Raw genomic sequence first — 17,574 nt, forward strand, 5'->3', positions numbered from 1 at the left:
TTTAACATTTATTAAAAATTTTCAAACATACAATTGAATAAGACAACTCTCCAATGCAATACCATCTTATTATTTAAAAGAATAATTTCACTTTGAAATAAACACATCACTCTTTATTACTCTTAAAAAACTTTATTTCAAAACAATCCAAAAAGTCTGGGATCATAGTAGAAATCTGTTCACTGTAAAGTTAAAAATAAAGGCAAAATGTAAACAGTTGTTTCAAACAAACTATTTTTTTTATTAACGAACAAGCACGTTTACATTATAGGTTAATTTTTTTAATAAACGATGAATGCACAATATATGGATTTCTGTCATCAGAATTATATGATGTGATCAAATGGTGTTTAATATTTAAGTCCTGAACATATCAGTGAATGTGAGTCCTGTGTCAGTGAAGTTAATTCAGTACCTTTGACTTTGCAACAGTACAGCAGTGCTTGAGTCAAAAACATTCAGCAGATGAAAAACAGTAGCAGGATATGAGTGGATCAGCTGTATCCAGTCGCTAACAGTAAAGTTCAGTGCAGTTGTTTCACAGAGCAGAAAAGGCTGTGCAGATCCAACTTTAGTGAAAAATCGTGTAGTACTGGGTACCTAGAACACAAAACCAGATCATTTACACATTTGTGTTTCATAAATACAGCAAGTTTAGGGTGAAAAAAAGTTCAATCATCGACTCACACAAAAAAACATTTTTGTTTGATTAAGACTTGAATTTACTGATTTCCAAGTAAATCGAAGATTTAATTAATAAAAAATTATTCACCCTCATGTTGTTCCAAACCAGTAAGAGTTTTGCTCATCTTCGAAACACTTAAAGGGTTAGTTCACCCAAAAATGAAAATTCTGACTAATTATTCACCCTCATGTTGTTCCAACCCCGTAAGAATTTCCTTCATCTTCAGGACACAAATTAAGATATTTTTGATTAAATCTGAGCTATCTCACTCCTCCATAGCCTTCTAAGGGATTGAAACTTGGCGGCCAAGAAAAAAGTTATTAAAGACATTGTAAAAATAGACAGAGTGACTACAGTGGCTCAACCTTAAGTTTATCAAGTGACAAAAATACTTTTTGTATGCAAAAAAAACCCAAACTAAAAATATTAAAATTAACTATTCATTTTCTTCTGCGTGGGCCTGAGCAAGTTAACAGTGTAACAGTGCAGCGCTTCTGTGTTGTACGTCACACACACACACACACACACACACACAACCAGCGTCGGCCAATAGTGAGCCTGTGTGTGACGTACAACACTGAAGCACTGTTACACTACGAGAACCATCTCAAGGCCCACAGAGAAGCATGCATAATTAAATAAAGTCGTAATTTCTGTTTGTTTTTGGCACACAAAGTATTCTCGTTGCTTGATAAACTTATGATTGCGCTTCTGTAATCACTTGGACTATTTTAACAATATCTTTAATAACTTTCTGGGCTGGCAAGTTTTGATCCCTTAGAAGCCTATGGAGGAGTGAGATAGCTCAGATTTAATCAAAAATATCTTAATTTGTGTTCAGAAGATGAACGAAAGTCTTACAGGGCTGGAACAACATGAAGGTGAGTAAATACTGACAGAATTTACATTTTTTTGGGTGAACAGTCCCTTTAATGAAGATATTTTTAATGAAATATAAGAGATTTCTGTCCATTCATCTAAAGCCTATTCAACCACTACTTCCAAAGCCACGGAAAGGTATAAAGGAAATCAAAAGTAATCCATGTGACTCTAGTGGTGTAACATAAATTTCACAATTTTAACTCAACTTTATTTACAAAATATTCCTCTTCAATGCACATACATGCACATCAACAACATGCACGAGTTGTAATGTTCTCATGAACGCATGTTGGAAATAAATATTTAATAAATTGGTAAATGTGTTTTTGCTGCAAACACAGCACTTGCATAGTTTAATAAACATTTATGTTAAACCACTGGAGTCGCATGGAGTACTTTAATGATGTACTTTTGTCTGGGGCTTGAAAGTGGTAGTTGCGTAGATTGTCAATGGAGGGGCACGAAGCTCTCAGATTTCATTAAAAATATCTTCGTTTGTGTTGTGAACATCGAAAAACGCTCACATGTTTGGAACGACATGAGGGTGAGTAATTAATGACAGAATTTCCATTTGTGGGTGAACTAACACTTTAAGAATAAATTAAGACACGCACCTTAAGAAATCTCACTAAATAGTCAGCCGCCGGATTCTGGAAGGATCGGTGTTCTCTTCTTGTGGCTTTGTAATGTTGGGGGCAGGTGATGGGCAGAGATTTCTACTTGTCAAATTAAGAAAACCATTGATTAGAAATCTTATTTTAAGTTTATATATATACACACACACACACACACACTTTTGTTAAGTAATTTGACTAGACAAATTCAAAATATGTGTTATGAAACAAAGAAAATCTAGTAATACCAAGCCATGATTATTTTTGTTTGTGCCCATGATTCTCTCATATGTTAACTTATCTGTTATCTTTCCATCACCAGGTTCTAGTCTGTACAGTCTTTAAACACCAAGCCTGGTACCCTTAGCCACTTGGTGCATCATAGAATTGCTCCTAGCAAAAACAAATTGCAAAAATCAATAAATTTAAACATTAAAGCATCTCCAAATATCAACCAAAAGTTAATCTGATGAATACATTTGCATCAATATTTAATTTGAAATAATTGCTTACCCATTCTAAGAAGATTGGTCCTCCAAATAAGGAAATAAAGTGAAAATTTCACGTGCATTGTTGGTCCGCAGTTTGTGGAGTTGGTTTAGCTGGCAGACGAGAGTAAAAGATAGTTTGAGGATAAATACTTTATGATATTTGCACATCACACATATTGTCATAAAACAATATCATATTATAAAACACGTAGCACAGTAAATGAGTAAAAAACACTTAAAGTTACCTACTCGGTGTTTTCACTGTTAAAAGCAAACTCCGTGTCTGCATTCTGCACTGCTTTTTGAAATGCGTCACGAGTCAAAGATGCAGGACCTGACGGTTTAGGCGCGCACATTACATAAATATCGTTACAAAACAATATAATGCCATGAAATTCATGAGGTAAATTATGTTAAAAACACTTACTGTAGGTGTTTTCCCTGTTAACGTTAAGCCTCCTCCTCGTCAGCTCCGTATTTAGGCTAGTCAAAGATGATGTCGCCTTTGAAAAGAATTTCGACCGTTTAATCGCGCTGGGCATTTAAATATCGCCATGAATCAATATACTATAAAATACATTGCCAATGTAAATTAGAAAACACTTACTTTCGTTGTTTCCCGGTTAAAAAGCAAACCCATCCTGGTCTGCCCCGAATCGCGCGTCATAGAAAATGTCCCTCTGAGAGCGGTTTGCTTGTCCACAGAACATACATATTGTTATAAAACAATATGATGTTATAAAATGAATCTATAAATGCGATAAAACACGTAATAAATGCGTGTTTCCTCCTCGTATGCCTTGCGACTCGAGTCAAAGAAAATGGCGTCTGTGAGTAAAGTTTCAGCTCGTTTCGTTCCGCCCAGCAAGTAAATGTCCCGGATGTGACTAGTAACACTATTATTGGTGTTGTCAAAGCATTCTCAGGTGCTACTTAGATTTAACTCCACATATTTTCACCAGCCAGAGTGTGGTTTACACTAGCTAGTGTTAATCCCTTGAGATTCAACACCAGAAAATTAACACTTTACTCTAAGAGACTTTAACACCAGGATTTCAACACTGAAGATTTTGCTGTGGGATGAAAGCTGTTTGGTTTTTAGGTGCTGTAAATCTCATAAGATCAGAGGAAGTTTAGACTGTACGGACAGGCTGTTGATGGTATAGAAGGATTCAGGATGTGACAGGTGTCAATGGGATAGAAAAACACTTCATGTGTGTGTGTGTCACATCCAAACACTCGCCAGTGTAAAATAAACACTGGTCTTTTCTCCCTTCATGCACCATCTTTAGTCGTTCGCCACACGTCATTCTTCTCTTTTGTTGACCGCCTCAGGTTAAATTTTACTGTGGATGATATGCATGACAAATGTTTTGTTGGCATGTCAAGCATTTGTATTGTCAAATAATTGGCATACAAAAAATACCAACAAAACAATGCAAAACAACACATGTCATGCAACTAACTCTTTTTTATTTTGCTTTTCTTTTTCTCTGCTTTGCTTTGCTTTTTTAAAATTCCCTTCTTGATCAGGTTTTTCTTTTCTTTTAATCCCTTTAATATATATATATATATATATATATATATATATATATATTATAATTTGCATATCAAATGTACAAATAAAAATGTACGAAACAAAAAATGCAAAATAAAATCTGATACTATTTTTTTTCTGATGAATTTGACAAATGTGTATTCTTGTTTTGTTTTGTCTAATTGTTTTGCATACTTGAATTGCGCTTGAATTTTCTATTTACATACTTTTACTTGATTAAATGCTTTATTAAAGGATTAGTTCACTTTTGAAAAAACTTTTGCTGATAATTTACTCACCCCCATGTCATCCAAGATGTCCATGTCTTTCTTTCCTCAATCGAAAAGAAATTAAGGTTTTTGATGAAAACATTCCAGGATTTTTCTCCATATAATGGACTTCAAAGGTCCAAAAGACCGTTTCAGTGCAGCTTCAAATGTCTTTAAACGACACCAGACGATGAATAAGGGTCTTATCATGCGAAACGATCGGTTATTTCAAAGCTTATTTCAAAAATGTAACTTTTCTGAGGACAAATGCTAGCCTTGCTCTATTCTGTGAGGCGCGTTTGCAACGTCACGTAATACGTAATTACGTTCAAAAGGTCACGGGCGACGTAGCCGGAAGTACAGAGTCAGTGTTTACAAGTTGAACGCATAGGTTGAACGTGCAAACTAACTCAAACGCCATTTACAAAAAAAAAGGAATTAAAAGGTAAAACAACGATGTCGGACGATTTTGATTCTGCACTTCTGGCTACGTCGCCCGTGACCTTTTGAACGTAATTACTACGTGACGTTACAAACGCGCCTCACAGAATAGAGCAAGGCTAGCATTTGTCCTTAGAAAAGTTACATTTTTGGAATAAGTTTTGAAATAACCGATCGTTTCGCATGATAAGACCCTTATTCATCGTCTGGTGTCGTTTAAAGACATTTGAAGCTGCATCTGAAACTGTCTTTTGGATCTTGAACCGTCTGGTTCCCATTGAAGTCCATTATATGGAGAAAAATCCTGGAATGTTTTCATCAAAAACCTTAATTTCTTTTCGACTGAGGAAAGAAAGACATGGACATCTTGGATGACATGGGGGTGAGTAAATTATCAGCAGAAGTTTTTTCAAAAGTGAAATTTTTCTTGCATATATACTTCTCTCACATTCTTTCTTTACTGAAACGACTAATGTACTATCATTTGCTGTCCTTACTTTGTACTTTACTTGCTGTACCTTAACAAAACTCTCGGTTACTTACTGTATAGTAAATCAGTATTTTCAGATATTTGTTTGGTTTCATTCTCTGCTCACCTGCTTTTCCAGAGTCAAACTGTGAAACTCCCGGCGGTGAAGGTTTGGAAGTGGAGAGGGGTTTTCTGAAGACGGCCATTAGCATGAGCGACAGAAATTCGTTTGCTTTTTACAGCCATAGTCTGACTTGACTTTTACAGCAGCAAATGTGCTCGGCCCACAACGGTGTACTGTAAAAACCAGGTGTTGTTGGTGTCCAGACCCCAGAGCTCTGTCTCACACACACACACACACACTCAGTATTTATAGAACTGACTCTGATAATGACGTTTCCACCTGGTCTTCTCTCCTCATATAATGTCATGGTCAATTGTTGCAGATTCTCTCTGTGTCGTATCCATTGATGAATCTGACATAAAGAGCTCAGACAGAGATGTTCAAAGATTGAGAGCTTTAGGAAAGCGTGCAAAGTGTTGATGGTTAAAGAATAAGTAGTTTAAACAGAGGCAGATAGACCCTGACCCCCGTAACCAGATCCCACTGAATCAACTGTGAAATCAACCACTGACGTTCTTGGCCTGGGACGTGTCAAATGTCATGTGACGTCACCTACGCAGGGTTCCCACAGTCTTTATACCGACAAAAAGACGGGAGTAATCAGGTTAATACTTCTAAATGGGCGAATATCACAAAATATTTCAACCTAAAACCATTTTTAAGGGATTTAGGATTTTACTGCAAGACAATTTCCCTCCTCAAATGCTCATTTATCCTAAATGTTCAAATCAGCATTATCACTGTAAGAATGAATACGACTGAATATGTTAAATCTAATCAATAAAATTGAGGCAACAGATTACAATCAATATTATTAATTAAATTTAACAAATTAGAATGGTGTTATAATTAACCAAATTAATTAAAATGAGCAAAATTTACACATTTTTTCTAAAAAAAAATATCTGAATAACAAACTGACGTTAAAGATGAATTAAGAACTCTTTTTTTTATTGCCATCATTGAAGACACCTGATGATAACAAGCAGAATCACTGAAGGAAAAAAACGTAATTTAACCGTAAATTGGAAATTTTAAGTCACCATTATGGTGATCAGTGTGTTTTGGGTTCTTGACCCTTATATCATTAACTTTAGATGTTGTTTGGCTGTTATAAACACATAGAAATGATGATCTGATGGTGTTGGTTATGTTTTAACATAATCATTATTATGCTTTTTGATAATAATCATTATTTCACAATCATTTGACCTGCTTGATATCATCAGGTGTCAAAAGAGTTCTTAATTCATCTTTGATGTCAGTCTGTTGTGTAAAATGTGTAAATTCTACTCATTTTAAATGGTTAACTTTTAAGAAATTCATTTGGTTAATCATTACTCAATTCTAATCTTTTAAATTGAATTAATAATATTGATTGTAATCTGTTGCCTCAAATTTGTTGATTAGATTTAACATATTCAGTCATATTCATTTTTAAAGTGTACATTATTGCGTGAAAATCGCAAAGATTTTCATAAAATGTTCCATAAAATAGGCGTTTCGGCTAAATGAATCTTTTTCTTCTGATTTAGGAGTGAAATATGAGCTGGACCTGTTCTTGACGGTTTTCTGAGATTTATTTCTCACACTGGACCTGATAGGATGAATTAAGCCTGACAGAGAGTAAAACCCCTTTATCCGCGAGGATAGGAATGGTGTGAAAGAACGGGAGGGAATTTGAGTGGGAAATGCTGTGTTGACAAGTCTGAAGAGTTATGTGATGTTGCCAGAGAGAAAGAGAGATTCCCATGGGAGAGGCTGGGAATCTCTCCGTTTTTTTTTCCTTCAACATTTCAGTCGGTTTTCACTGCACATGCTGGCTGGCACATATAGGGGGCGCCGTTGAGCACCTCTTTTGAGAGGCTCCCAGGAACTCGACTTTACGTTGAGTTTCTCAGAGCATATCGCACGGGTATATTTGTTGCACTAGCCAAAAATACATTGAATGGGTCAAAATTATACTTTTTTTTTTCTTTTTTATGCCGAAAATCATTAGGATGTTAAGTAAAGATCATGCTCCATGAACATATTTTGTAAATTTCCTACCGTAAATTTATAAAAAAGTGATGCATGCGGCAAAATCGAACATAACTGGACAACTTTAAAGGCGATTTTATAAATGTTTCGATTTTTTGGCACCCTCAGATATTTTCAAATAATTGTATCTCTGCCAAATATTGTCCTCACAAACCATACATCAATGAAAAGCTAATTTATTCGGCTTTCAGATGATGAATAAATATTAAGTTAAACAAATTTTGTGGTCCGGTTTTGTGGTCCAGTGTCAAATTGGGATTGAATGGATGTATACTGTACTGTGTCTCAGTGTGGATCAGGCTTTCATAATCGATGGACAGTTCACCAATCACACTCAACCATATACAGTAGCTGTAGAAACTCCTACTATAAAGAGTCGAAGTCATGACGTCACTTTGTAGGACAACTCGGAAGTTAGCGGCGCATGGGTTCCCTCGATCGAAAAGCTATGCATTTTCCACATAGACTTTTGGAAAATCGCAAAAAATAAGATCTGTGTTCAAAAAAAAGACTTGTGACCCTTACACGTTTTGTCTATCAAGATAATCTTTACAAGTTAATCCAAAATTTATACGAAGCCTAAAGATTTTAAAAAACACAAGCCGACACAATAAAGTTTAAAAAACCACCAGCAGGTTATAAATGTGTGTTCTATGTCATAGGTCAAAACGTGAAAATATTTAGAGGCTCTGTTCACCACAGACCTTATTTTAAGCGATTAGCAAAAATCCCATAGACTTTAGAGCGAGGGAACCGGGAGTGCTAAAATGCTAACTCACTTTTGCATTTTGGCCTACAAAGTGACGTCATAACTTCGGTATTCTAGTCTACACTCTCAGAAAAAAGGTACAAAAGCTGTCACTGGGGCTGTACCTTTTCAAAAGGTAAACTTTTGTCCATTTTAGGTGCTAATATGTACATTTTAAGTAATATGTAAAATTTAAGTGCTAATATGTACATTTTAGGTGCTAATATGTACATTTTAGGTGCTAATATGTACATTTCATGAGCTAATATGTCCATTTTAGGTGCTAATATGTACATTTTAAGTAATATGTAAAATTTAAGTGCTAATATGTACATTTTAGGTGCTAATATGTACATTTTAGGTGCTAATATGTACATTTCATGAGCTAATATGTCCATTTTAGGTGCTAATATGTACATTTTAGGTACTATTATGTACATTTTAGGTGCTAATATGTACCACTAAGGTACCAATATGCAGCCTTTGGGTACAAAAGTGTACCTTTTGAAAAGGTACAGCCCCAGTGACAGCTTTTGTACCTTTTTTTCTGAGAGTGTATTAACAACAATACATCCACTTGGAAACGTCCAGCAAGTGTCATTGTGAATGTTTGATTTGAATTTGACATGGATTTGTGTTGGAAGAGCACCCATGATGCCTTAAACAGTCTATGTAGGCCGCTCACTAGTGTTTGGATCTGCTTCTCTCGCTGTTGTGTGGTATGTGTGGAATGAGAGGCCTGATGTTTGTGGTTTGTTTGAGGAATGATCTCAGCAGCCCTCAACAATGATCGCTATGTGCGGCCCGATGTCTTCAAGCGTGCATCCAGGTATGATGATCAACACTTGACAGGTTTAATGCACTGCGATCAGGTGACTATTCTGTCTGCTTTTAAAATAAAAGACAGGAATGTGAGGATGGGACAGAGACGGTGAGATGGAAGACATGTGGTGTGTGTTTGTCTGTCAGACCTCCATTGCAGACAGCTGAGGGGATGTTCGTAAACACACACACACACACAAACCTGCACACATGGTGACCTTATCATGCACTCTTCCAGATAAAACACACACACACTGCAACACAGATAGAGACAGAAGAAGAGAAAGAGAGACAAATCATATCTGCAGATACTGTATAGCTGCAGCTCAGAAGACAAAGACACAGTGGGGAACGGAGAAACTGTATTTTATTCACTCAAGCTGTGATTTGTGTATTTCCAGCGCTTTTGCCAGTGGTTTTATAATGCCAGCCGTGCCTGTTAAATGTGAGACACAGAAAACAAACAAATGAAGCTGATGAATAAAAACCATAAATGCGCACATGCTGTGACAAATTGCTGAATCTATCATTGTTGACCATACTGTTTGTGAAGTAGTTTTTGAGTGTACATGGATACTTCTACTCATATACACAATAAAGGTGCAGTATGTAGTTTTCCTGCCATTAGCGACACCAAACTCAATTGCAAAAATTACCATATTTGACGTTTTCTGAGTAAAAATGTAATGAAAATTAAACTTGTCTGCATGATTCTAGGGTGTTGTGGATTGTCGCCAGGGTGTTGCTAGGTGTTTTGCTGCGCACATTGTATTAACACAGTGCAATACGGTTGCTAGGGTGTTCTGGGAGGTTTCCTGGGGGTTGCTATGTGGTTGATAATGTGTTTAACAGTTGCTAGGGTGTTCTGAAAGGTTCCCAGGGCGTTGCTATGTGGTTGCTAATGTGTTTTACAGTTGCTAGGGTGTTCTGGAAGGTTCCCTGGGCGTTGCTATTTGGTTGCTAATGTGTTTTACAGTTGCTAGGGTGTTCTGGAAGGTTCCCAGGGTGTTGCTATGTGGTTGCTAATGTGTTTTACAGTTGCTATAGGGTGTTCTGGAAGGTTCCCTGGGCGTTGCTATGTGGTTGCTAATGTGTTTTACAGTTGCTAGGGTGTTCTGGAAGGTTCCCTGGGCGTTGCTATGTGGTTGCTAATGTGTTCAGTTTTACAGTTGCTAGGTTGTTCTGGAAGGTTCCCAGGGTGTTGCTTTGTGGTTGCTAATGTGTTTTACAGTTGCTAGGGTGTTCTGGAAGGTTCCCTGGGCATTGCTATGTGGTTGCTAATGTGTTTTACAGTTGCTAGGGTGTTCTGGAAGGTTCCCAGGGCGTTGCTATGTGGTTGCTAATGTGTTTTACAGTTGCTAGGGTGTTCTGGAAGGTTCCCGGAGTGTTGCTATGTGGTTGCTAATGTGTTTTACATTTGCTAGGGTGTTCTGGAAGGTTCCCAGGGTGTTGCTATGTGGTTGCTAATGCATTTTACAGTTGCTAGGGTGTTCTGGGAGGATGCCAGGTTGTTGCTAGAGTATGTGTTAACTAAGGTGTACTGCTATATACATTGCATTAACACGTTACAGTTGTTAGGATATTCTGGGATGTTGTCAGGGTATTGCTGTGTGGCCAGGCCGTTGCTAAGTGGTTGCTAAGGTCTTCTGTTAGGGTTTCTAGTGTGTTTTCTGTCCCAAAAGTCTCTGATATTCTAGGTCCTGGGTTCACAAAACATAGTTCACCCAAAAACGAAAAGATCTGTCATAATTTACTGACCATCAAGGTGTTCCAAACTTGTATGAGTTTCTTCTGCTATATTTACATTTATTCATTTACAGTAGCTGACGCTTTTATCCAAAGGGACGTACAATTGCTATATATGTCAGAGGTTGCACGCCTCTGGAGCAACTAGGGGTTAAGTGTCTTGCTCAGGGACACATTGGCGTCTCACAGTGGATTTGAACCCGGGTCTCTCACACCAAAGGCATGTGTCTTATCCATTGCGCCATCACTACCCTAAACAAATTTTTTTTTTAAATTTTCATACTATGGAAGTCAAAGAGGTCCATAAGCTATTTGGTTTGCAGCATTCTTCAAAATATCTTCCTTTGTGTTCAGCAGAAGAAAGAAACTCATACAGGTTTGGAATAACTTGGTGGTGAGTAAATGATGACAGATTTTTTTCATTTCGGTGTGAACTGTCCCTTTAAGAGTTTTTCACTGAGTTGACGTGTATATCTTTGGAGAGGAGTGACATCTGATCAGATAACACCAAAACCTGTTAGTTTCCTCTTTAAGGAATTTTAAAGCATTATTTTCCTGCTCTAATAAATAAAGCATATTTGTCCTTAGCTGCTTTTGTTCAAGGTGTTTGCAGGGTTGTTAGCTGTTTACAAATCATCATCACCCATTATAACTAGAACAGATGACTTTATGTGTACACAGTCATGGATTTATTATCTGAGATATGATTTTATCAGTGCCATTGTTATCTAACGTCTGACTTTGTTCAGGACAGGTACAGACAGGTTTGAAATATGACCCAGACGGGCCCACCAAAGCAGGCCACACATATAAAACATTACTAGAATTGAGCAATAAGGCCTAAAATTACAGCTGAATATTTTGCCAGCGTATTATATAAAGTATTTCTGGATATGATTTTCCGTACTGAAATTTTTTGGCCATTTTGAATTTTCAACTCCTCCTTAGCTGTTGCTTCGATTTTCATGAAAATTTAACCAGATCATCTTCGGATCATGACGAGTTTATTCAGCAAAGCATTCTCGATCTCGAATAATGTGTGAAAGAATTCCTCCAAAAAAGCCAATGGAGATCGATCTCCGCATCTGGCGGCCATCTTGTCACGCAGCTCGCTCACTCGTAACATTGTGTTTTAAGGGTGCATGTACTTTTTAAATAACCGTAACTTGCTCAATTTTCTACAGATTTTCAAATGGTTTGGTTTGTTCTAAACGTCAGAAATGTAGTTATGACACTGCGCATGACTTATGAATAATAAGTATATTAATAAATAATCATCCAGAATTATAGCCACGTTAATAACGTTTGTAAGAAATCAAACCGTTTATAAATCCGTCAAGAGTATTTGTGTTGGTTCCGATCACTCATCTTACATCAGGAACCAACGAGCCCGCCAGAAAGCTTGCCCGTGACAAGATGGCTGCCGGTGGTGACGATAGAGACTCCCCTCCCAGATAGCAAACTGACATTGAATCAACGTGGAAATATGACATAGAAACAACGTTGATCTGACATTGTTTTGCTCATCGAATTAACGTTGAACCAACGTCAGACGCGTCATTCTTTCAAAACTAACGGAAAATCAACTTCAAATCAACGTGTTGTTTCAACGTTATGAAAGCAAACCAATTTTCGATTTTCATTTAGCTTTGAAGAATGCCGCGTCTGACGTTGGTTCAACGTTAATTCGATGAGCAAAATCAACGTTGTTTCAATGCCATGAGAGACGTCGTTTCCACGTTGATTCAATGTCAGTTTGCTGTCTGGGCTGTTACTGTGCGTTCACACCGGATGCGAATAGCGCGTCAAATTCGCGTCTAGTTATATGCTTGAATATTATGAATCCATTTGTGCGTCGAGCGAAATTGACGCGTGAAAAAAAAACAGTTTGAACCGGACCCTTCGGAGCCGAACCGTTTGGCGAGTTTCACCATTTGCTCACTCCAGGAGCTGCGCCTGGATGACGGCCGCTGTCAGCGGTACTTCTGCCTTTCCCGCGACCAGTTTGATGACCTGTTTTCCTGCATAGGAGCGAGGATTGGTTAACGCGGCGCGAATTGACGCCAAAGTTCAGATTTTTCAACTCGGGTGGCAGGCGCAAAGTCGCGTCAAATGCGTGAATGCACAAATAGCACTAACTAAATCATTCGCGTTTAACGCGCCAGACGCTCAATCCGTGGCAATTGCACGAACTTGACGGGCGAATGAGGTATATAACGCAGGAATTTTTTACACGCGTAACGCATCTTTGCTTCGACTTAAAGGGATACTTCACTTTTTTTGAAAATAGGCTCATTTTACAACTCCCCAAGAGTTGAACAGTTGAGTTTTACCTTTTTCGAATCCATTCAGACGATTTTCTGATATTTAGACGAATATCAGTAACCAGACAGTTTCTGGTCTCATTGACTTCCATAGTAGGAAAAAAAATATACTATGGAAGTCAATGAGACCAGAAACTGTCTGGTTACTGATAATCTTCTAAATATCAGAAAATCGGCTGAATGGATTTCAGAAAACTTTCACTTTAGATTCAACGCAAACACATTGACATAAGTTTACGAAACTCTGAATGCCCTGAAAGTACTCAAAACTCGAAATAATTACTAATGAAATTTCCCAAAAGTTAGTAAAACTGGTCTTAATAAATTCCTGGGGCCATGGCAAAAACATAAATATCAATACTCCTGAGGTTGGGGTTCCCTGATTTAACTGAGTCATTTTTCCTGCAGGACACACAAACACACATGTGATGATCCACAGGCGTCTGTAGGACTAGTTTTAAGGGATTATATTGTTTGGTTGGGTTTGTCTCTCAGTGTAGGTGAGTAGCAGATTTACGGTTTGCTGTCTTTAGGGGGAAGGGAGGATTGGAAAAGAGAGAGTTAGATGATAAAGGGCACCGTGGGTCACAGATAGAGCTTGACTATCAGCACACATGCTGGTCCACACTGCAGATTATTCTGTGAACACACATGCTAATGAAAAACACAGCTTGAATTCACTAGCACTTTGGAGAACATCACTCGGCAACATGACTGTATCTGCACTATATATTTTTTTGTTGTCACTGTGATTTGACATTAACTTAATACTTTTTTTTTTTTTTTGACTGTCCCGCAGTACTACTTTAGCTTGCCTATTTATGTTACCGATACTTACGCAGTGAACCTTAGCTGAGTAGATGTCATATTCAATTTGTCGTAAATGAAAGCAAGGCCGTGAGAAAAATAGACATGAAGTCTACAGTGGGTTTCACTCTTGTGTGCTTTTGAGTTATGCTTACAAAAATCCCTCCCTACTATTTCCAGAGGACAAAAAAAAACGGGATTATAGAAAAATGGGCTAATTACAACAAACTTTGGGAAAGGACAACAAGCTTGTTTTCTCTCAAGTCAAATTAAACATGACATTTACCCATGCATGCGCTCTTTTGTGAGTAATTTTGGCATGTTAGAGTGGTAAATGTAAATGTAGGTGTGATTGTGTAAGAGTGTCCAGATGTGCACAGACAAGACGCAGCGTTTGTGTTGTCCCATGTCCCGTAAGGCCCAAGAATGTGTTCCCTGATCCCGCAGGAGGTGAGCGAGAGATATGAGCCTCTGAGAGGAGAGATGAACTGATGAAGAAATTAACTTTGCAACTTGCACGATTTAAAATACGATAAGATGAACCTGTGGCATCCATTCACACGTGTCCAGCGGCACATCAGACGATAGAGATGAGAGCAGAAGAAGCTATCAGAGTTTAAAAAAGTCAGACTAAACGAAAAGAAAGAAAGAAAGAAAATAAACATTAAAAACTAAATTGATTTAAGTTGAAGTACTAAAATTATTAAAACTTAAAAAAAAAAATAATAAAATAAAATAAAATGAAAAAATATAAAAATAATAGCTCATTCAAAATATTAATAAACATTATAAGAGTTCATAAAATACTTGAGTGATTTTGTATCTGACATTTTAGAGTATCACTTTTATGTTTGCATTTAATGCACAGTTTATTATTTTTAGATAAAACGTACTGAAAATGATTTTTTTTTTCTCAAAAAGGATAAATTATGATATTTTGTAAAGAGAAAACAGTAGCCGTTTCAAATCCAGATTTGTAAAAGAGGAAGGTAAACATAAGTTAGCTTCTTCCTTCTCCTTTTTTTTTCTTTTTTCTTCTCTTTTGAACATGCTGAGATTTTGTTTTTATTATGTTTTGTTTAAATATGCTCTGTTATCAATGACCATGTTCTGAAGAGGAAAAGGAAATGAAAAGAAATAAAAAATTAAATTATTCAATTTATATTCTTACTAGGCATTTATTAGCTCTTTAGTTTTTAGAGAGCGTTTAACTTTTTAAAATACGCTTTTTAGTCTACCATCCAAACTAAACCTTGATCACTCATCCTTTAGAGGAACACGTTGTCCGTATTTAAAGTCATGTTCATTGCAAATATGATTAAAATGCCTTAAATTAAAGGAATGAAACAGAATAATGCAGTTAAGGGCTACATTATGATTAAAATGATTGGATTGTTCCAGGAACAATGTGTCTGAGGTGGACAAAGTTTTTAATACAAGATTTAAAATTCTCTTTAGAATAAAATACGTTTATTTTTCTTCTAATAATGATTATTTTATAATAATGTGCACAGTATTAGCATAAAGGTGCTTAAAGAAAGTAAACAGAGCCAATTTTAACTTTGATTTTATTTCAAAACTCAAGGCATTTTCTATTACAGTGTCTGCTAAATGACTGCAGACTTTCTCCATTACGCTCTGAGCGACTGTGCCAAAACACGTCTACGGTTCAGTGTTGGTGTACGCGCCGATGACGTGTCCCCTAAGTCACCCTCTTCCTGGGCTTGTAACAATATGAGTTTATGATGTTCTTGGCACAACTGAGACGCGCTGTTTTCATTTCTGAGCTTGTCCTACTTTGAAAACGGTTACTGGAGAAATGCCACACTTCAATATTTACAGAATATTTCCCTACTTATCTGACCCATACATATATGTTAATCTCTTTTAATTTCACACTGAGATGAGTTGTGGTTTGTGTCCTGTTAGCAAGAACAGCATTTAAAGTCGGAAATAGGATTTAAAGAGGACCTGTTATGCCCTTTTTCAAAGTCTTGATTTTGTTGTTGGGCTCGACTAGTATAGGTTTGCATGTTTGAATGTTCAAAAACACATTATTTTACCCATATTTTCCTCTCTTCTCAGTCTGTCAGTAACGCTCTGTTTAGTTTCTGTCTCCTTGAACACCCTCCTTCTGAGAAGCTCAATGTGCTCTGATTGGTTGGCTGGGTCAGTGTGTTGTGATTGGTCAAGCGCTTCGACGTGTTTGGGAAATATCCCGCCGCTTACCATAACCCTGCGTTTCAACACACTACTAACCTACTCAACCTTCTCGTCCTTTATGTTGCTTATGCCTTGTGTGGGAATTATTTAAAGGGATAGTTCACTTTGAAATTAATTTTTGGTATGTTTTAGCTTACCTCAAGGGCATCCAAGATGTAAGTGTCTTTGTTCCCATAGTAGTTTCAATTTTGATATTTTTAGGTCAAACCGTCATATAATGGAGGTCTATGGTCACCACCTCAAAGAGCATGCACAGAGAAGTCCAAATTAAACATGTGTTTATTCGTTTTCTCACACAAACCGCTCGTTTCGTGTCTTAGGCCATCAATGTGTACTTACCATTACAAGTCATTAAATCATGTTTAATTTGGACTTCTCTGTGCATGCTCTTTGAGGTGGTGACCATAGACCTCCATTATATGACGGTTTGACCTAAAAATATCAAAATTGAAACTACTACGGGAACAAAGACACCTACATCTTGGATGCCCTTGAGCTAAGCTAAAACATATCAAAAATTAATTTAAAAGTGAACTATCCCTTTATGATATTGTGACGTGTTTGTTCCAAGAAGAAGCTCAAGACTACAATGGAGGCGTTTCAGTGAGTTCAGAAACAGTGATAGGGAACAGTGACTCTGTGCTTTTTCATGCTCAAACAGCAACATCACACACTAAAGAAAGCTGGACATGCAAAACAGTATAATAGGATCTCTTTAAAGTGTTGGTCAAAACGCTCGACTGCAATGAAGTTATTTACAGGGCAGAGCTCGCGGAAGAGACTCCCTTCGCTTGTTACTCCATCATCGGCGTGATTTTCGGGGCTGCTTTGCAGGGAAGATTTATGATGTTGTGGTTGCCCGTCTGTTATCGAAGCCTGACTGGTTTTAACCGGACCCGAACGCTCTGTTTTAGGCATGTCGAGGTGTGGTGACAATATCGCTCAAATAATGCATCGAACTGCAGTTTGACATGTTCAGGCATCCCAGGAATAATGTGTTTATGTGAATGTGAATTATGGCTGTGTATGCGTGACTAAGAAGTTCACAGTGAGTAGACGTGTCTCTTCCTGTGACCCTCGGGAGCGGGGTCGTTCTGGTCGTGAACCCCTGTCTACTTCCTCTGGTTCTTCTCCTCGGCTCTCTTCTAACCCGCTCGTCTGGTTCTTGAGCTCTGCTGACAGGTAGTTTAACGCTTGTGTCCTGCTGCCTCTTGAAGTCGGCTGCGTCTGGATTTAAACGCTTAGATCCACGTTTCCGGGCCTTTCTGGGGTCAGGCCTTAAACTCTGAACGATACCACACACACAGACAAACACTCGGATATAACGGACCACTCACCTTATTATATGCTCT

At 37.5% G+C, this 17,574-nt stretch overlaps 1 protein-coding gene and 1 long non-coding RNA gene across 3 annotated transcripts in view; one reads left to right on the plus strand and one right to left on the minus strand.

Annotated features, from left to right (window-relative positions):
• coro7 (coronin 7) overlaps positions 1-17,574 on the plus strand; it is a 177,068-nt gene that overhangs the window by 130,889 nt on the left and 28,605 nt on the right. The window lies entirely within an intron of this gene.
• Positions 413-3,518, minus strand: LOC148982066 (uncharacterized). 2 transcript variants are annotated; one of them, XR_016155189.1, is made up of 6 exons: positions 3,280-3,518; positions 3,100-3,175; positions 2,922-3,006; positions 2,695-2,783; positions 2,182-2,574; positions 413-600 (listed from the first exon to the last, which is right to left on the minus strand). It is a non-coding gene; the product is annotated as an uncharacterized LOC148982066 (long non-coding RNA). The 2 variants fall into 2 exon arrangements; XR_016155190.1 differs by having other exon boundaries at positions 2,918-3,006.

Source organism: Pimephales promelas, chromosome 3 (genome assembly GCF_988280905.1).
Source record: "Pimephales promelas chromosome 3, fPimPro1.hap1.1, whole genome shotgun sequence".
In the NCBI taxonomy this organism is placed as follows: Eukaryota; Metazoa; Chordata; class Actinopteri; order Cypriniformes; family Leuciscidae; genus Pimephales; species Pimephales promelas.